This window comes from Acinonyx jubatus, chromosome B1 (assembly GCF_027475565.1).
Source record: "Acinonyx jubatus isolate Ajub_Pintada_27869175 chromosome B1, VMU_Ajub_asm_v1.0, whole genome shotgun sequence".
Classification (NCBI taxonomy): Eukaryota; Metazoa; Chordata; class Mammalia; order Carnivora; family Felidae; genus Acinonyx; species Acinonyx jubatus.
The window spans coordinates 92976008-92997965 of record NC_069382.1 but is presented as its reverse complement, the minus strand read 5'-3'; the positions used below and the strand labels follow the sequence as shown (position 1 = coordinate 92997965).

Genomic DNA, 21958 nt, shown 5'->3' with positions numbered 1-21958 from the left:
CCAGCACATGTTGCTATGTATGCAGAGTGTGGAGTGAAGTACAGCAGCTTTTGGCAGTTTTAAAATTATTGTTAATTAACTTTTCTGCTCAAATTCCTGCGAGCTCAACTGTAGTTGATGAGTTATCATGCTACAGCCAATAAATCCTGAAGTAATTTCATAAACATAGTTATTTAACCTAAATTGGATTCTCCATCAATTGAGACAAATCAATTTTTAAATGCCATATTATTGTGTTTTAATAATACTGCTTCATTTTTATATTAGTTTACACTTAAAGAACTTAACATTTGTGCATTCTAATATTTCTGCAAAGCACTGAAATAGGAATATTATTAATAGTCATGCGTACAGAATGTATACTTAAAATATATTTAGTTAACAAAATTTTTATGTAGCAAGGATATACCATGGTTTTTGATGCAAAGAAAAGTGAACTATGCATCAGGAGCTCTCAGCAATGGTTTCAACTCTACCACCTATAATTTGCATGAAATCCAACAAGTCATGTAATTTACTGAGGCTCAGTTTATGCTTTGGCAAATGGCACTAATGCATCCAAATCTTGTAAAGATATAGAGTTAATGTGTCAGAAGTGCCTTATAAAATATAAAGGATTTACAGGCACCAAAGATTATTCTTATTGTCTATTATTTTTTTATCAATTCAAATTTGTTAAATTCACATTCTATATTTCTATGCAGCTATATTTTATGACTATAATGGCTCCAAAGTTTTTCCAAGGTTATCATGGATTGTATATATTATTTTCTTAATTTAATATTTAATATGACTTGCTTTAGGGGTTTCTATATTCATAAAACAGGTGTAGAAAATGATTGAGCAGAGAGCATAATATGCAAAGAAGACTGCAGTTTAAATAAAACTCTGGGTCAAAAGGAGAAGATTTGATTCTGAAAGAGTTTCAGGAGTGATGATTTATTTCCTATTAGTGTAAACAACATGGAAATAAATCTTTGGTTTGTTTATATGGTATATGTGTTTAAAATACATGCTACAATAGGATATAGAAAATAAAATTCTTCTGAAACCCTAGTTTCCTATTTTCTGAAGAAAAAAAAAAGATGGGAGAGAGATTCATGTATTCAGTTTCTGGATAGCTATTCTGGTGCTAACCATGTCTAAACAATTCATTCATTTATTAATGCAGACATGTGTTGACTGTATGTTATATATTCATTGCTAATGCTCACTCTGCAAAGTTTGTGAAAGAAGAGTTCTGCTTCTGGGTACTCCCAGTACAGTGGGGGAAGCCAAGATGTAAGAGATGATTACAACAATGTGGTGTGTGCCATAATGGGCACATATCTAAAATGTCAAACACGTCAAGAAAAGGTATAATTGAGAATGTTGGGAAGCCTTCTCATAGGATAGATACTTGGATCTAGTATTAGCTGGTTAGTTTTACATAAAGCCTTCTGCTTTCAACTCTGTTCTCACTTTTTTCCAGTGAGAGAGATTTCAATATTATACTTTATTTCTCTCAATCTTTATTATTAATTCTTAATACTCTGGTTACATCATCTCAGAGAAGTTTTGTTTATCCAATAGTTCCCTACTTTCACATTGTCAGTTTACAGAGAGTTAAGTAGATGCCTCAGTCTCAAAACTGTTCTTGGAAGACAGAGGTCAGGAAATGGGCATTCTGACTAAAATCCAGGAGACTACCTCTCCTTAACACATCTATTTTTAAATTGTGTTCTTAATTCCATCCAAATTCAGAAAGCATATGAAGGTCATACACATATGTAATTTATGTTTTTATTTTATGTATTCATTATTTGTATCCAGATTCAAATCTACTTTTGGCGACTACAAGTTGAAGGATTTTCAGAGAGAGGGAAATACAGTGAAGGGGAAGGAAGAGAGGGAGCGATAGAGAGAGAGGAAAAGGATAGGGAGGTAGGTAGAGGGGGGACAGATGGAGGGAAGGAGGAAGGGAGAGAGAGAGAGACATTTACATTATTCACTGTAGTTAACAAAGTAATTCACTGGATGCGTAATACTGAAAAAAAAAAGAAATTCTGTGGTTACATGTGAAAACGAAATTTGTCTTGTTGGATTTGTAGATTGCTCAAGAGCAGAATTATTTCAATACATGAAGTCTCAAATGCCTAGTCTGAATGAAAATATAATTACATTTCTGAGGTTTTAGAGACAGGACTCTATGAAATAGGAAACATTAAATTGAGTGTGAAATTTTGGTGTTGGTTTTTTGTATCCCAATTCTGATCCCTGCCCTCCCCTCCACCACCCACCCTGGCCAAGATTGTCTACCTTTCTTTCCTGATATCTCCACTGATTTTTTTAGTTCAATGCAAACAGATTCCTTTTGTGCACTGATTTTTCATTTCATAGAAATTAACTTGGCCATTAGCAATGCTATCGTTGAAAGAAAAATAATGTCAACTTTTCATTAATTCCATGGACCTTGTAGAGCCCAAATAAGGAGTTCTTAATGCCCAGCTGGGAAGTGACTAGGTAACCCCATTATCAAGCCCCTACCCAAGTCAGGTTTCCAGGCCTGGTTTTATTCCTTTTGCTTGCTTTTCAGTGCTAATATTCTATGTTAAGGGGACAATGTTAGGTTATAGAAATATCAATATTTAGCCATTATGATCTTTTGTAGTTTGTTTTATTCTTTTGGAGGTGGCCCTCATCAAACAATGAGTTTGGATTCAAATCCAGTTTTTTTCTCAAAATAGTTACTCCTAGGTCCTCCTATTGTGAGTTTTCTTTTGAAATCATTATTGTTATCCAGACTGTGTTCACTGGTGATAATTATGGATTCACTTTTTTTTTGGTGCTTCTGCTATTTTTAAATGAGTACCAAATTTCACTATAGGGAATTTTAGACAATACTAGTTTTATTTTGTGATTATTTCCTACCAAGACTAATTACTCCCAACATCAATTTTTCTTATTTTCTTTTTAAAAAAAAATTTAATATTTATTCATTTTTGAGAGAGGGACAGAGCATGAGAGGGGGAGGGGCAGAGAGAGAGGGAGACATAGAATCTGAAGCAGGCTCCAGGCTCTGAGCTGTCAGCACAGAGCCTGACACGGGGCTCTAACCCAAGAACCATGTGATCATGACCTGTGCCGTAGTTGGACATCCAACCAACTAAGCCACCCAGATGCCCCTATTTTTTATTTTCCATACCATTTGTTAAAACTATTTTTTTTTCCTCTATAACATAGTATGTTAGGTAATTATTTAGGCAGTTTGTTCTGTTTTGTCAGAACAATAATTTCCATTTTCAATAATTTCCAATAATTTGCATTATGGATTGTTTAAATTGGATTTATATTTATGTTTAACTAGTATGTGAGCAAACTGTGAGACAAATTCTTCTCAGATATTCTAGACTATTATATCATCCATGTTGCTAATTCAATTCTTCAATACATTTTGGTCACTTAGTAAGTTAATAATTAAAATTGAGCGTTATTTTCTCTGTGTTAGACCTTGTGCTACATTTCCGTGCTTTATCTCATTTGATTTTCATAGTTAAAAAATTATCCTGTAACAATAATAAGCCTGTAAGTGTTCCCCATTTATAGAGAAGAAACTGAGGCAAATTGAGGTTAAACAATTTGTCTGCATCACAGGCTCCTAGGTTGTGGACCCAGAGATGGACTGAGACAGTGTGGCTTGAAGATTGTTCTCTGCACTCTTCCCTGTACCACATGTACAAATGGAGGAATCAAAGAGGTTTGTTTTTAGCGTAAATATAAAGTAAAATGGTTACATATTATACATGCTGTTTTACAGTCTATTTTTATTCTCTACTTAGAAATCTATCTAAACATTTTTTTTTCTGCAGTAGGGTAAATACTCTTCTAAAACATGATGTAATAACGATGTCACAAATATCTTAGTGTAAATAAGTCATGATTTACTTAATTATTCTGTACTTTTGAATATATTGCTTTTAATTTTTGGTATCATAGGAAGATTAATACATGTTGATGCACAGATGTCTTAGCTTATATTGCTATACCAAAATAGTATAAACTGGATGTCTTATAAATAACAGAAATTTATCTCTCACAGTTCTGAAGGCTGGAAGTCCAAGATCAGGGTGTTATCATGGTCAGGTTCTAGAGAGAGCCCTCTTCCAGATGCAGACTGCCAACTTATTGCATTCTCACATGGAGAGGGTTTGAGTTAAAGAAAAGTTTTCCTGTGTGGGTCTGAAGTAATCCAGTGAAAGTTCTTAAAAAAGAATCTTAGACCCTCTGGTGTTCAGAGATGCTTTCCTGTTGACTGATTAAGGAAGTCACTATGACTTCTGCTGCAAGGAAATGATTCCACCAACAACCTGAATGACCTTGGTAGCAGATTCTTCCCATCTAAGGCCTCCAAGTTAGAGCATCATGCAGTGAACATTTTGAAGGCAGTCTTGTAGGAGCCTGAGCAGAGGACCCACCTAAGTCATGCCTGAATTCTTGACCCATAGAAACCACAGTAAATGTGTATTGTTTTAAGCCATTAAGTTTGTGGGGCCAATGGTGTCAGTCCCAGTCAGAGTGTGAAGTCTAGAGAATTTGATAGTGAGTCCTGGTCTGAGTTCATGAGAAGACGAGTGTCCCAGCCCAACAGTCAGAAAGAGAGTGAGTTCTTCCTTCCACAATAGTTCGGATAATGCCCACTCCACCACATTGGGAAGGATAATCTGCTTTATTCAGTCTACTTATCCAAATGCTGTTTTTATCCTGAAAAATCCTTGATACATACCCATAAATAATGTTTAGTCAAATATCTAGGTCCCCAGTTGTGATTAACTTGACATATAAAATTAACCATCATAGGACATATCCAAAAATGGAGCAAGGTAGGAGTCCAAGAAGCAAAATGTTCTGTGGAAGAGGGCAAGATATCAAAGGGAGAAAAAGTTGGTGATGATAAAGGGATATATAGTAGGGATTTATTTCAAATGATATGCTTTATAGTCTTCATTATACATTCTCACTGATGAAATCTTTAGTTCAGTTTACACTGCCCATTCACTGCTTGAGAAGAATTATAATCTTTAGACTAAGTCTCAGAGATATAGATTTTGTTCAAATCTGTCATTGCATTCCTGTCAGAGACAAGTAACTTTGTGAGATAGATTCTTGTTCTGTGTCTATTACATTAAGTTGGAGTTTGTGTTCCTGAATTATCTTTCTTGTGGAGTTTTGGTTAGTGTTAGCTGAAGGAGGAACTTATGTGAGACTCGAAGAATGTAAGTGAGGGCAACAGTCATTATTCACAGATAACTGTGATGGTCAGAAACAGAAATTCCAGCTTTCTGGTCCCTTGTCCTGTATTCAACTGATTTTCTGGATGGATAGGCCTGCTGGCCAACAGTGACAACAGATCCAGATTAAATATTTGACTATGGGCACACAGAGTTCATGGCTTCTCATGGACTTCCCCAGAAACTGCCTCCTCATAGTCTTGTTTTAGTGGTTTAACAGACTTGGACTCTTGGATTTTCCGGAAAACTCTGACTTATGCACAATGCCAGTGTGTCAGACTAGTGACTTCCTCTGATGCTCCAACTCCTTTTTCCAGATGTCCCGCTCCAATATTATATACAAGATTTATTCCAAGAAGCTTGTAGTAGTTCTGTTTTCTTGACTGCATACTAAGTAATAGACACAGTTATTTTATTTATTTTTAATACTGAGGCTCAAAGACATTGATTGATTTGCCCCAAATTTTAGAACTTGTAAGTGGCAGAACTGGGATTTAACCTGGGTTGGTCTGACTATAAATCAGGGATCATGAATTTAAATGGTCTCAGAGGAAAATCAGGTAAGGTAAGAGAATGACTTAGAGTAAAGCTTAGAGTAAGCAACATTTCTCAGATAGAAACAACTGGAATCTTCTAGTGCATGGCTCTGTAAAGCATGTATTCAAATTACACTGAGAGCCAAAGGCTTAAATCATCAATCTAAAACACTTGCATTTAGTTTAGGTCAATTAATTCAGACTTTCCCCAATGAGAAAAAAAGTAGGTGAGTGTAAGCTACCCTTAAATTACTAAAGACCCTTGGAGACAGTTTTTGCACTCTAAAAGAGACTGTTCAGAAATTAAAGCCAAACTCAATCTTTTATTTATTAATCATCCTGGTGTGTATAGATCTGAACCTATGTTCAGTTCTAGATGATTGTTACTATGTAGAATTTCTGGCTTGGTGTGGCCTGGTTTTCTGAAATTTCAAAAAAAAAATGCCTCCAGTGAATTTTCAAATAAAGTTTTCCAAATTGAACTTTTGTTTGTTTGAAAAAAAGAAAAAACAGATATAGGAGTCCTAGCACTGTAGGTCATTTATAACAGGGAACATTCTACACTATAAGTCCCTATCACACTTGACACTTTTACACATTTAGTATATGCTTGTAGCTGAGCATTTTTAAGTCTGGAGAAATATGCTAAATCATAAATATTTTTGGATGAAATATTCTTGTATATGAAAGATAAAAGACATAAACTTGCTGAATCATCTGTACTGGTGTTTTCTAAATGTTATTTATATAACTCACAGGGCTAGGAATGAGAAAATGGGACCAGAGTTTTCTACACCATCCAATCCATTATCAATTGTCAGTAACATACTAATGTGTCTTAATTTATCCCCACTATTAGTTCCAAGTGTACATTATTTATGGCTCATTATGGTATTTTGATTCTTTTTATAATCATTCATGAAAAAATATGGCATTTAATCAATTAGTATAATTCCTACTCAAAAAATCATCAATGCATCATGAAAATCCATATGATAGAGCTAGCATTTTTTATTCTACTTTCAATAAGATTATTAACATCTGCTAGTGATGAGTACAGTTGTAAATATATTTTTATAAACTAATGTCAATAGAGATATAGACTTGCTTTAGGAATATTTTTTATAAAATATTTTCTTTAAAAGTGTTAATATGAAAATGACTGAAAGCGAATTGCCGCTCAATTATCATCAATTTCTCTTTATGCTTACTTTGTAAAAGTTAAAAATTCTACTCTTCTGTATTTTGGGAATGACCAATATGAAGTCTATAGTATACTTAGCATTGCAGCTGTCTGTATCCCTCAGAAGATATTTGAGTGGAATAGATGAATATAGTTGGAAATGGTTTGTAAATAATTTTCAGGGAAGATAGTATTATTTTCTGTATATAATTTCATATCACTTATATCACAAGATTGCAAAATCAAATGCCCCAATCTTTTGTTTGACTCCAAAGTCTACTTTTATAATTTAATTTTGAGCTTTTATCATCAAAATTTTACATTTAGACCTCAGGTTTTAGTTTTGACATGTAAAGAGCTTGGAAATTGTCACTCCTGTCCTTATAAAAACAAAACAAAACAAACAAATGAACAAACTGAAAATCAGTGGTTTTTCTTGAGCCCATGAGAGGACTGAGTTCTCAGAGCAAACCATCACCTCTAAATCTGGAGAAATAAGCAAATACAGAGTCCCATCTGAAATCAGCTTACCTGGAGCTAAAGACAATGGAGTCATAAATTCATAGGAACACTAAAAAATAATTTTGAGGAGTGCCTGGGTGACTCCATCAGTTGAGCGTCCGACTTCAGCTCAGGTCATGATCTTGTGGTTCATGGGTTTGAGCCCCGCATTGGGCTCTGTGCTGACAGCTCAGAGCCTGGAGTCTGTGTCTCCCTCTTTCTCTGCCCCTCACAGAGTTCTGTGTCTCCCTCTTTCTCTGCCCCTCACCCACTCATGGTCTCTCTTTCTCAAAAATGAATAAACATTAAAAAATTTTTTTTAAATAATAATTTTGATTAATTGCTAGAGGCTAACTGGAGATTAGCATACAATGGTAGACTGCTGGAGCCACAGTTATGGAGAGCTCCCACACTTTTGGAGCTTTATCTCCAGGAAACTTGCCAGGTTTCTTTCATGATGATCTGATAAATATCACTTTCTCTCTCTGGCAGGGAGAGGGAAAAGGTAATGGTGAAAAATAACCAAGGCCTTTTCTATAATAAAAGCTTCCTTTCTAGGAGAAAAGCCTTTACAAGAGGCTCCATTGAAGGAAAAACAACCTCCTATCTAAAATTCTATACCCAGTGAAATTATCCTTCAAAAGTGAGGGAGAGAAAAAGACTTTCTCAGACAAACAAAACCTGAGGTAATATATCACTAGCACACCTGTTTTGCAAGGTATGTCCAAAGATGTTCTTTGGGCAGAGGGAAATGATATGTCAAGAACATGATTTATAAAAAGAAAAGAAGAGCACCAGACATGAAATAAGGTAAAATAAATAATTTATTATTCTTATTCTTAATTGATCTAAAATAAAACTGTTCAAAAACCATAATAACAACAATATATTGGGTGAGTATAGCATGTGGATAAATAAAATGAATGACAGCAATATCATAAGGGATAGGAGGGAGGAAGTGAATTTATTATGTTATAAGGAAGCTATAACCATGTGAAGTGGAATAGTGTCATTTGGAGGTAGACTTAGATAAGTTAAAAATGTATATTATAAACTCTGCAACAACCACTAAAAGTTTTTTTAAAATGAAATATAATTGATCCCCTAAGAGAGGAGGAGATAAAACAGAATCATATAAAATGCTCAATTAAAACCAAAGAAGGCAGAAAAAGAATTTTCTGGTAATAACTAGACCACAGTTATAAATGTTTACATTAATACAGTAAATCAATAATCATTTTAAATATTTGTTTTTAAGTTTATTTATTTATTGTGAGACAGAGAGAAAATGAGAGGGGCAGAGAGAGTGCAAGAGAGAGAGAATCCCAAGCAGGCTCTGCATTGTCAGCACAGAGCCAGATGCAGGGCTTGAATTCACAGTCTGTGAGGTCATGACCTGAGCCGAAATCAAAAGTTGGATGTTTAACCTACTGAGCCACCCAGGTGCCCCAATAAATAATCATTTTAAATATTATTGGTCTAAATACACCAATTAAAAAGCAGATATTGTTAGAGAAGATAAAATAATGAAACACAACTATATGCTGTCTACAAGAAATCCACTTCAAATGTAAAGACTCTGATTTAGTAAAAAAAAAAAAGGAGGAGAAAGATACACCATGCAAACACTAATCAAAACAAAACTGGAGTAGCTGTATTAGTTTAGCATTACATAAAAGGGTCAATTCTTTAGGAAGATTTAACAATCGTAAACATGTATGTACCCAACAACAAAGAATAAGAATATGTTTGGTAAAAGCTGTTAGACTGAAAGAAGTAATAGACAAATCTACTCTTACAATTGGAGACTTGAACACCCTCTGGCAGTAATTGATAGGGCAAGCAAACAGGAGATCAATAAGAATGTGACTGACCTGAACAATATTATCAATTCATTTGTTATAATTGATATTTATAGAATACCGTACATAAAACAGCAGCATATATGTTTTTCTCAAGCTTACATGAAAAATTCACCAAGATAGACCACATTCTGGACCATAAAATACACATTTAACAAATACCATAAAATACATATTAAATACTAGAAATAATACACAGTATCTTCTCAGACCACCATGGACTTAAACTAGAAATCAGAAACAAAGTACACTTAGCATCCAGATTTTGGTTTCTAATGCAATGCTCCAATAAAAGGAGAAAAGGTGTCTTGGGGAAATGGCTGACTCCAGGACTGAGATAGAATATTCAAGGTAATCCAGGAGCATCTTGAAGTGACAGAAATTATGAAAGGGCTAAAACAATAATACCAATGCCATGATGACAGCATATCAAAAGGACACAGGAACCAACTGAAAGAGCTGCCTGATAAAAGGTGGAGTAATTTGATAAGAAATAGAATATTACTGGATTATAACCCAAAGTATAAAATAAATATCCATGAGGCCATAGTGTCATAAAAAGTCATTAAAAAAACAAATTAATGGAGAATAAACAAATCTTCCATGAAAATAATTCCAAATAATTAATGTAGCTGTTTTACTCTTAAGTATAACTGGGTATTTCACATAAGAATTGCACCTGAAACCCTAGTTTTCAGTACAAATTTCACTTTCTTACTTTCCTTTAATCCTTTAGTCTGAAATCTGCTGAGATCCAGAATATAAACATCCGGTTTCTGTGGGGGCTAACAGGCATGGTAGCTAGGAATAAGCACTGGGGAGTGTGACTGCTCCTTATATAATCATTAAAAAGAAAAAAAAAAAAACAAAAAAACACCACCCTCCTGTTTTCAGCTCTAACATCAACACTGCTTTGAGTTCATGAAGCCTATAATCCCAAGTGTTTCTAGACTTCTGTAGTGGCAAATGAGTTTTCTCCTCTTTGGTATTTCCATCAACATTTAGCTATGATTTTCCTCCTTTCTAGTCATACTTCCTTCCACTTATAGGGTTGCAGATGCCTCCTGTTTTTACCAATGTTAGTTTTTGATTCTGTGTTTTATTCTTTTTGTTTTAGACGTGACTTTTTTGAGAAAAGGGTACAGAGATATGTTTATTTTGTCATCTTGAAATAGAAGTCCACAGATGGCTTCTGAAGGGTGATTGTTATTTGATGACTAATCCCTTTTGACAATGTTATAAAAGCAGGCTGACTAACCTGATAGCATTCTACCACAACACTCATCAATAATGAAAATGGCCTTTCCAGCAAAGACAATCACTTTGTGACATTTTCAAAGCATTTACATATCCTTAAGGAAAATATGAAGTATTTTACATCTTTCAAACTCTGCTGTCCATGTTGGTACTGTCCAAACACCATCATGTTATTTATTTATTTATTTATTTATTATCCACCAAGTATCGATGTAGAGTGTGGTTCTCCTCTAAAATAAATGGTTCTCCATGTAAGAAAAAAGGGAAAATATGGACTTAGAGTTAGGTGATAAAATAAAAATTTCAAAATTAAGTCAGCAATTGGTCAAAACTTATTCTAATACACATGAGGGAGAGTGACTCATTGAGATTTCTAACCAAAAGTACCAAATCTATGCTTTTCTTATTTAATTTGAGAATGAACTTAATTAGATAAAAGGTACACGATAATCAATATTAATAATATTCTTGTCATGTTATTACAAGTGACTTATAATTCTTACTAGAATAAAGGAAATACTCCTTTTTTCCCTTTCTTTTCTACCTATATTAATTCATCACATATTTGTTGGCTACTATTTACTGTTCCATGTTCTGAGAATGTATCAGTGAACAAAATAGACAGAAATGCTTATCTTTGTGGTACCTATGTTCAAGGGGGGAATAATAACTGGTAATTCTTATGTAGTGCTTAGTGTGAAGCAGGTATGGTTCATTGTTCTTTATGCACAGTAAATCACTTGGTCATCCAAAATCTAACAAGAAACTACTAATATGTTTTACACATTAAGAAATCTTGGCACAGAGATGTTAAGTAACTTGGCTAAGTTATACAGCTGGTAACTCATGGCACTGGGACTTCAATTCAGGCTATATGGTATTCAGAGGCATTAATGGTAACTAGACACTGCTTATCTATGTGTGAGTATTTGTCTGATTTATATACTAAAAGCAGTTATCAATTGGAATTTTATTTATCTTCATTTTTCCCTATCTCATCAATAATATGTGACTTCTGCAAAAAAGTAGGAAACAGAAAAAGCATACGAAAAATAAAACAATCTGAACCATTTGGAGACAGTGTTAACATATGTAGATGTATATACATACTTGCATGTGTATGTGTATATATATATATATAGTATATGTATAGTACTATGTATATATAGTATATGTATAATACATATACCTATATGTAACCTTACCTATATGTAAGGTTTTACAATCTTCGTTTTCACTTATATAATTTTTTAAACTGTCAATAATCTGTTCTGTAGATATAAGCTCAGTTCTTAACACAAAAGTGTATTTGATAAAAATTAAAGTACCATAAATTCTTTAGCTAAATCTGTTTTTGGATTTTTCTTTTATATCATAAACAAAACTGGAGGGAATATGTCTGGTTTTCCTCTGTTAGGATAAATTCTTAGAAGTAGAATTTTGGAGAGAGAGTAAACAGATAGGTTTTTAAAATATTTTGATCCATATTGCCAAATTTTCCTTCAGAAAGGTTTTATTTACCAATGTTATACACATGTTCTTTTATTTTCACAGCGAGTTAATCCCAGACATTAATGTTCTTTCTAATCTTTGCCAAACTGAGAAAAAATATAGTATCTCAAGATATGAGTTATTTTCATTGGGTTTTCTTAGTGACCATATATAACATTTATTGTTATTATCTGAAACATCTTTGACAGACTTGTTTTTCATTTATCATCCTAAATTTATATTTTGAAATTTTGTTTCTTTTTGTGTACTTTCTATTCCTAGAATTTCTTCTTAGCTGTGTAAACTTGCTATATTTTCTTTTTAAGTGGATATATAGGAGTTTGTAAAGATTTTTTTGTTGTTATTGTTTTGAATTGTGGGAAACTAAAGATAATTATTATCACTTCTTTCAGCCTGGATTTTGTGAAGTCTTTATGTGACCAAAATGACAATACATTATCAATGTTAGTTACCATTTTCTTATCAAAACTATTTAATTAACATAACCTATTGGTAAATGAGATTTAAAAATGTCTGATCACTATTCCATAAATGATAGACTTTCCTTGTTTAAACTTATTCTTTTTAGCTAATTGGTGAACATTTAAAATAATGAAAGCTTTTATTATTGATTAATTAATAATGCTGCTTATTGAACCTCTGTCAAAAAGTTCATTGAATGATAAAGGTTTTTTCTTTTCTTTTTTTTTTTTTTTTTTGCACTCACACTAACTTATAATCACTCTTTGCCGTTTGCTTTGTTTTTGATTTGTTTTGTCAAAATAGGTCCCAACTGCTCCTTATTTCCTTAATGAAAGGTAATTGCTATCCAAAATTTCGTTTTGTTTCAAAATACATTACTAAATATTCTATGGATTGTTTAAAAATAGGTACACATGAGGTAGACTCTTAAATAATGGTAGCAATAACAGCAATAACTAAACAAAAATATGCCCATTTTTTAAACGAAAACAAACAAAAATTAAGATGTTACCTTATATTTCTAAAAACAGTTCTTTTACTTCAGCAAGACACCTCAGTATACTATCTAGGAGGTTTTAATTTTTATTAAACAAGCCCAAAATCTCTGCTTTTGCCTTACTATCTAAAAGAGAATGAGAGAAAAATAAAGCAAATCCATGTCCCTATGGGTCTCTAAAAGCCTGTACTCCACCCACCATCTTTTTCCACCCACCACTGATGGCCCTTCAGTAGGCACCATTAGCACTCAAGATGCTTGCCGTCCAGTAGATTCTCAATGCCCATTCACCTCTTGTGTCCATAAGTCTGGCTGATGCACAGTTTTCAAGGTGAACAGAAGCCATTGTAGGACCAAGTTGCTCCCGACTTCTATACAATATGGAGTCATTTGTCTGGATGTATATCAGCTCTTCAGCCAAAAACCTGGCCTTGTCTGCCCTGTTCTGCTGCCTTTCAGTCAGCATCCAGGTAGCTTCCTGGACTGTCCACATCAACTTCAGGGTAAAACACTAAACAAAGCCAATGCTTTTCTTAAATAGTTTTATACCTTTAACAAACACTTAGGAAACAAAATCATTCTTTTTTTAGACATTTCTTTTTTGTCAACTAAACTGAGTAAAATTTGTGACGGGAAAAGAATTTAGCAACACCTGGAAAAGTTTCTTGATGTCACTTAGAATCAGAAAAACAACACAATCAGGGCATCTGCGTGGCTTACGCTATTGAGCACATAACTCTTGATTTCGGCTCATGTCATGATCTCACAGTTGGTGAGATTGAGCCCCACATGGAATCTGCATAGAGCCCAGCTGACATCACAGAGCCTGCTTGGGATTCTCTCTCCCTTTCTCTCTGCCCCTTCCCTGCTGGCACACACATTCTCTCTCTCTCTCTCTCTCTGTTTCTCTAAAAGTAAATAAATAAATTAAAAAAAATAAAAAAAATAAGAACAACACAATCTTTATGCCTGGGTGAAGGCTTCTTGGTGAATTCGTTACCTTGTGGTTTGACACGATTCCATAATTAAACCATAACTTGTCAGCCCAGATTTCCATGTGATCTTTCCTCTTTAGCAGCTGCATGCTATTGTATACTAAAAGACTAGTTTACATTCTTGGCCGAATGAAAACTAAGGATAAGAAGAATTATTTAAAGATATGGTTTATTTGGAGATTATACTGGAGATTATCATTTTTAATAAATATAGAAGAATATTTTAATCTAGTCATCTAAGAACAAAATAATATCATTAATGTAATAACTAGATGTTGCAATGATATTCATAATATTGTTATGCCTTCTTGGTAGAAAAAAAATCCCTGCCCTGTTGCATTCAATTGGACAGAATTATCATGTCTCATAAAGCTGTCAAGTTAATCTGAATTATACATGTTTGACAGGCAAATAAAGATGAAAATCATTGTTCCAAAAATTGGGGATTATAGATCTCCTACAGAAATATACATGTTCAATTTAATAGTGATAATCCTTCAATTTAGATGAGCAGCATTACTGCCTTGATAATATTTTTTAATATCAAGGGCAGATTTTATCTTCCACATCAAAAATACTTTGAAAAATTATTACTTGGGGACCCTATGCACACTGTAAAAGTAAAAGTAATGATCTAACAGTTTTTTTTTTCTTAGAGATATGAAAGTGGAATTAGACACAATGCATTTATAGGTTAAAAATAATCTCTTAAAGCTTATTTTCAATCAAATTTTATAACAAATTCAAACCACTTTGTCTCTCTTAAGGGAATTTATTACTACTGTTATTTCTCCACTAAACCTGTCCTTTTACATCTCTAAAAAATGGAAGAACAATTTACTACAATAAGAATGTTTACTCAAAGTACTTTAAGAAGCCTTGACCTTTAACTGCAGCTTTCATATGTAGACCTTGCTACTATTTTATTTCATAACATAACAAGAAAAAATATAAAGAAAAGTAATGAGCAAATATCAAGTATGCTACACCATTATTTTAATCAGATTTGCTAATATCTTTCATTTTTATATTTTGATGATAAAGTTAAATTATCTAGTATAAAATGTAATATGAGAGATCCAGTTTAGGTTCTTATTTTAGTGAGGATTGGAAATTGCGGAGCATTTTTTTTTTTACAATTTTTTTTTAGAGACTGTTTTTGTTTATTCATCTTAAGGCTAGAACTTCTTTAAAAAAGGATAGAAGGAAGAATGAATGGGGACTTGATGTGTTTAACTTTTAGTGTAGGATCCTATTCACCGTATTTTGTGCTTGAAATCATTCACTTGGGCAGAATCACCTAGCTAATAATAGGTGAAGGCAAGATCCAAACCCATTCTGTTTATATTACCACCCTATTTAACTGGTAGCATTAAAATTTGTAAAGAAATTATATGTCAACAACAGGGAATGGTCAGCGAGAACCATGGAAAATTGAGGTCATAATGACACAAATTGACTATACTCATCAACAATGCCAGAGGAAATGGACAAGATCACACACTTACTCTACTTTTCTTTCTTTCTTCCTTTCTTCCCTTTCTCTCTTTCTTTCTTTCTCTTTGTCTCTTTCCCTCCCTCTTCCCTTCCTTCCCTCTTTCCTCCCTCCCTCCCTTCCTTCCTTCCTTCCTCTTTCTTTCTTTCTTTCTTTCTTTCTTTCTTTCTTTCTTTCTTTTCCTCTTTGCTAAGAAAATGTTCATTTAATAAGACACTGTATAATAAAAAGCAAAGTTTGTGGTTGCTTTTAGCAATGACTCTAAGTAATCTTCAATATGTTTAATGAAAAAAATTAATGTTCTTTAATAGAAAATGTGTTGTGTTGATATTGAGTTAGTTTAAGGGAATGAATCAAGCACATGATCTCTGAGATTGGCAAATTCCACATTTTTGAAGACATAATTTAAATAATCAATGAGGCAACTTAAAAAAAATATTTTATTATGGTAAGAATGCTTAACATGGAATTCACCCCCTGAATAATTATTTAGCTATACAATACAAAATTGTTAACTATAGCACAATGTTGTACAACAGATCTTTAGAAATTACTAATTTTTCATAATTGAGACTTTATGCCCTTTGATAGCAACTTCACATTTTCCACTTCTCACTGCCCCAAGTATCTACCATACTATCCTCTGATTTTATGAGCCTGACTATTTTATTTTAGATAAGTCATATAGTGGAATGATGCAGTATTTGTCCTTCTGTGACTAGCTTATTACACTTAGCATAATGTCCTCAAAGTTCATAAATGTGGTTGCATATTTCAGAATTTCCTTCTTTTTAAAGGAAGAATAATATTACATTGCATGTATATAACACATTTCTGTTATCCATTCCTTTGTGGTCAGATATTTATGTTGTTTCCCTCTCTGGCTGTTGTAAATGATGCTGCAATGAACATAGGAGTACAGATATCTCTTTGAGATACTTATTTCAATTATTTTGGGTATATACCTAGGAGTAAGATTGCAGGATCATGTGGTAGGTAATTCTATTTTTAATTTTTGAGGAATCTCCATACTGTTATAATGGTTGCACCATTTTACACTCCCAGCAACAGTGTTACTAAGGTTTCAATTTCTCTACATCCTCACCAACAAGTTGTGGGTTTTTTTTTTGTTTTGTTTTGTTTTGTTGTTAATAGCCACCCTAACACCTGTGTAGTGATATCCGTTTGTGGTTTTGATTTGCATTTTCCCGATAATTAGTGACATTGGTCATATTTTCATTTACCTGTTGGCCATTTGTATGTCTTCATTGAAGAAATGTCTATTTAAGTCTTGAGTTCATTTTTTTTAATGAGGCCATTTGTGGGCTTTTTTTGCTATTGAATAAAGGGGGTTCTTTATATGTTTTTGATATTAACCCTTTATCACATATATGATTTGAAAATATTTTTTTCCATTCCATAGCTTGCCTTTTCACCCTCTTGACTGTTTCCTTTACCTACATGGAAAGTTTTTACTTAAACGTAGTCCCACTTGTCTATTTTTGCTTCTGTTACCTGTAATATATGTGAAATCATTGCCAAGATCAATGTCATGAAGATTTTTTCCTATGTTTTCTTGTAGGAGTTCTACAGTTTGAGGTTTTAAATTCAAGTATTAAATTTATTTTGAGTTGAATTTTGTGTATGGTGAATGATAAGGGTTCAATTTCATTCTATTGAACACAGATATCCAATTTTCTCAACATCATTTATTGAAGAGACTATCCTTTTCCCATTGCATATTTTTTGGGACTCTTGTCAAAGACCAGTTGACCTTATACATATAAGCTTATTTCTGAGCTTTTTACTCTGTTCCATGGACCTATATATCTGTTTTTATGTCAGCACCATACTGTTTGATTTCTGCAACTTTGGAAAATACTTTGAAATCAGGAACTGTGAGGTCTCTAGCTTTTGCTTTCTTTGTCAAGATTGTTTTGCTTCTTTGGGATCTTATGTGGTTCCATATGAATTTTATTATTGTTTTTTTCTGTTTCTGTAAAAGATACCAGTTGGTTTTTGATAGGAATGGCATTGAATCTGTAGATTATTTTGGATAGTCTAGACATTTTAACAATATTAAGTCTTCCAATCCATAAGCACAGGATGTCTTTCCATTTCTATTGTTTTCTTTAATTTCTGTCATCAGTCTTTTATAGTTTCCAATGTAAAGTTCATTTTTAAATATTGTATTCTTTTGATGCTATTTTATTTATTTGTTTGTTTGCTTTTTATTTTTGAGAGAGAGACAGAGTGTAAGCAGGGGAGCGGCAGAGAGAGAGGGAGACACAGAATTCAAAGCAGGCTGCAGGTTCTGAGCTGTCAGCACAGAGCCTGACACGGGGCTTGAACCTATGAACCATGAGATCATGACCTGAGCTGAAGTTGGCCACTAAACCAACTGAGGCACCCATGCACCCCTTTTTGATGCTATTTTAAATGGGATTGTCTTCCTAATTTTCTTTTTAAATAGTTTGTTGTTTGTTTATAGAAACACAGTGATTTTTATGTGTTGCTTTGTATCCTGAAATTTTACTGAATTTATTTATTAGTTTTAATAGTGTGTGTGTGTGTGTGTGTGTAAACTCTTGAGAAGTTTCTCTAAATTTTTTTTTAATTTTAATTTTTTATTTTCAAGACCAAGAGAGACAGAGCACGAGCAGGGGAGGGCAGACAGAAAGGAAACACAGAATCCAAAGTAAGCTCCAGGCTCTGAGCTTGTCTGCACATCACAAGCCCCTGATACTGGGTTTGAACTCATGAACCCCAAGATCATGACCTGAGCTGAAGTCGGACACTCAACCGACTGAGCCACCCAGACGCCCCAGTCTTGAGAATTTTCCATATATAAAATCATATAATCTGAAAGGATATTTTTGCTGCTTCTTTGTCAATTTGGTTACCTTGTATTTCTTTTTCCTGCCTTATGGATCTTGCTAGGATTTCAAGTATTATGTTGAATAGAAGTGGTGAGAGTGAAAATGTTTTGCTTTCTTGCTGATCTTAGAGGAGAAGCTCTCAGTTTGACACAGTTGACACAGTATAATATGAGCTGTGGGCTTTCTATATATGGTCTTTATTATGTTGAGGTAATTTCTTCTACTCCTAATTTATTGAGAGTTTTTATCATGAAAGGTGTTTGAATTTTGTCAAATGCTTTTTGTGCATCTAATTGAGATGATCTTATGAGTTTTATCCTTCATTCTGTTAATATGGTGCATCTCATTAATTGATTTTTGTATGTTAAAATATTATTGTATCCTAGGGATGAATTCCACTTGGTTATGGTGTATATCCTTCCAATATGCTTTGAATTCAGTATATTAACATTTCATTGAGTATTTTTTTGCATCTATATCCATCGGGGACACCGGCCTATAGTTTTCATTTTTTGTGGTATTTTTGGCTTTGGTATCAGGGTAATGGTGTCCTCACAAAATGAAATTGGACGTCTTCTCTCCTCTTCAAATTTTTGGAAGAATTTGACAAGGATTGGCATTAATTTTTTTAAAAATGTTTGGTAGAATTTACTACTGAAGCCTTCAGTCCTAAACTTTTCCTGGACCTCTTTGGAAGATTTTTGTTTACTGATTCAGTATCCTTCCCCATTATAGATCTACACAGACTTTCTATTTATTCTATTCAGTTTTGGTATGCTGTCTGTTTCTAGGAATTTACCCATTTCTTCTAAGTTATCCAATTTGTTGGTGAGTTTATAGTTGTCTTATAGTATTTATTTCTGTGGCATCAGAAATATTTGATCCTTTTCTCTTTTTATCTCAGTTGGTCTAGCTAGGGTTTCCAATTTTGTTTATCTTTCCAGAAAACTAACTCTTAGTTTTGTTGATTTTTTTTTTCTAGTGATTTTATCTCCCTTATTTCTGGCTGAGTATTTTTCTTTTTAAATATTTCATATAACTTTTTGGGTACAAAACTCATGAATTAAAGAATGAATACCACCTGTTTCTAAATGCATTGTGTTAATTATTGCTTTTACAATTTATAAGAATAAATTCTAGTGGCAAATGATTGCCTTTCATCCTAATCCAGCATAGGATAAAATTTATATTTTGTAGAAATATGTAAATTTTAGAAAGTTCAATGATAAATTTTGACTTTCTACAAAAGGAAGAAGGATAGAGTATCTTTGAATATTAGTTCCTGTTATTCCTATCTTTTAATTATATAATATATACTAAAAATGCAATAACGTATTTTCATATTGCATATCTTTTAGAAAGTATATAAAGATCACCAAACATGCATGATTAAAAAAAAAAACTATTACTCAAGATAACATATGACTTTCATGCCTATATCCTTTTACGGCTTTGAAGACTGCTCTTAAGAACATCCTCTCATTTGAATCACACAGTTAATGTTTGATGGATTGAGCAGGTATCATTATCCCTCTGTTTTAGATTATTAATCTGACTCAAAAAATTAAAAAATATATTTATTTTCGATGTCACACAGCTAGTAATTGATGGATCCAGAGTTTTAAACCTGTTTCTTGACTCTGTTTATATGAAGATTATTTTAATGTGTCCACAGACACCTCACAGTGTATTTATTTTGAAAGCATTAATAAAATTTGTTGTGTAAAGATAATGTTTGTACTTCTATAGATCTTGAACTATCAGAAGCTATCTTGAGAAATTCAATTCGAAAATATACATTGCTACTTATGTGCTTGACATTTTGTATGTAGATGAAAATTAGCATCAGTCTCAAGAGCACGCAGTAGTAGAGACAGGTAAATGTATCATACAGTACGATGTAGAGATATAGCCAGTAATTAGGGAGTATACAAGAAACCCAGAAAAGGGGGGAGAATTCATCTGTTCTTAGGTCGAACTGGCTTTCTGAAATGGAATTTGAAAGACCTCATTTCCTCTTACATGTAATGCAAAAAGAGCAAGTTGCTCAGCTTGGTGAAATGAAAACCAAGAGAAATTCAGCTAGTAGAAACATTTTTACTTGGTTTTCATTCCAATTAGCTCCTTTTTTTAATAGCCACTACATTGGTTGGTAATAAAATGGGCCATCCATTATCTAAGAGAGAAACCAATCCTATTGATTCTGTCTCTGACACATTCTTACATCAGTACACTTTTCTCTTTCCTATGGCCATATCATTTCTCAGCCAAACCATTGCAAAGATTTGTTAGATGGTTTCCTATGTGTTAACACCAGAATAATCTTTCTAAAATATAAATCTGGTCTGGCACCATGTGGCTAAAAACACTTCAGTGGATTACCAAGACTTCCTGGATAAATGCCAACTTGGTCTTTATAATAAAATCAGTAAATTTTTCTTAATGTTAAATTTAGAAAAGTGCTAGTTATTTGGGAGCAGGAAGTGAGGTGCAGGTTTGGGGGAGTACACTAGAATTTAAGTTAACTTACCAGCCTTGTTTAGCCCCTTATCCCCCCCACCTAGCACAGTACAAGACACTTGATAGTTACTGAATATGGTGATATAATTGTACAAACATGATAATTTATATACTAGTATTTATAAAAATATGTAATAGTAACTCTTATTTATTGGATGCAAATTATCATGCTAGTTGCTTTACATTAGCATTTTCATTATCTTTAAATATTTACATTATCTCTAATCGATAAATTTATATTATCCTTACTCTCTAGAATGTTGCCAGAGGATATTATTGTCTTTTTTTTTTAAATAAGTATAATAACTGAAGCTTGAGAGGTTAAAAAACTTGCCAATGTCATGCAGCTAACAAGTAGCAAAACAAATTCAAAACAAGGTCTGTTTGGCTCTAAAATCTATACTCTTTTCTTTATAACCATCTGCCTTCTTTTTCTGTCTCTTGTAGGTTCCATCTGACCATCCTTGTTTATTAAGGTACCAAAAGGTCTTATTTATAAAATTTATCACCCTTATGTCACAGAAAGCTTCCTGTGTGCATATTACCTGCCCTCCCCTACTTCTCACCCTAAATATATTGGGGCTATTTTAAATGACTGTAAAGACTTTTAAAAGCTTTATGGAAAAGTGGTAGATTTGGAGAAAATTGTTCTCTCTATGCATTGGTATTTTGTCTCCATGAATTTTCCAACTGAAATAAACATGCAAGCTCTGACAGAATTAGTCTCCTCAAAAAATTTACTGTTTTTGTTAAAATTTTTTTTTCAACGTTTTTTTATTTATTTTTGGGACAGAGAGAGACAGAGCATGAACGGGGGAGGGGCAGAGAGAGAGGGAGACACAGAATCGGAAACAGGCTCCAGGCTCTGAGCCATGAGCCCAGAGCCTGACGCGGGGCTCGAACTCACGGACACGCGAGATCGTGACCTGGCTGAAGTCGGAAGCTTAACCGACTGCGCCACCCAGGCGCCCCCAAAATTTACTGTTTTATAGT

General features: G+C 33.3%; 1 long non-coding RNA gene across 1 annotated transcript; it reads left to right on the top strand.

Annotated features, from left to right (window-relative positions):
- The first annotated feature begins 3104 nt into the window (after positions 1-3104).
- On the top strand, positions 3105-21253 carry LOC128314461 (uncharacterized). The gene is made up of 2 exons (XR_008296122.1): positions 3105-3736; positions 18205-21253. It is a non-coding gene; the product is annotated as an uncharacterized LOC128314461 (long non-coding RNA).
- The last annotated feature ends 705 nt before the right edge of the window (positions 21254-21958 follow it).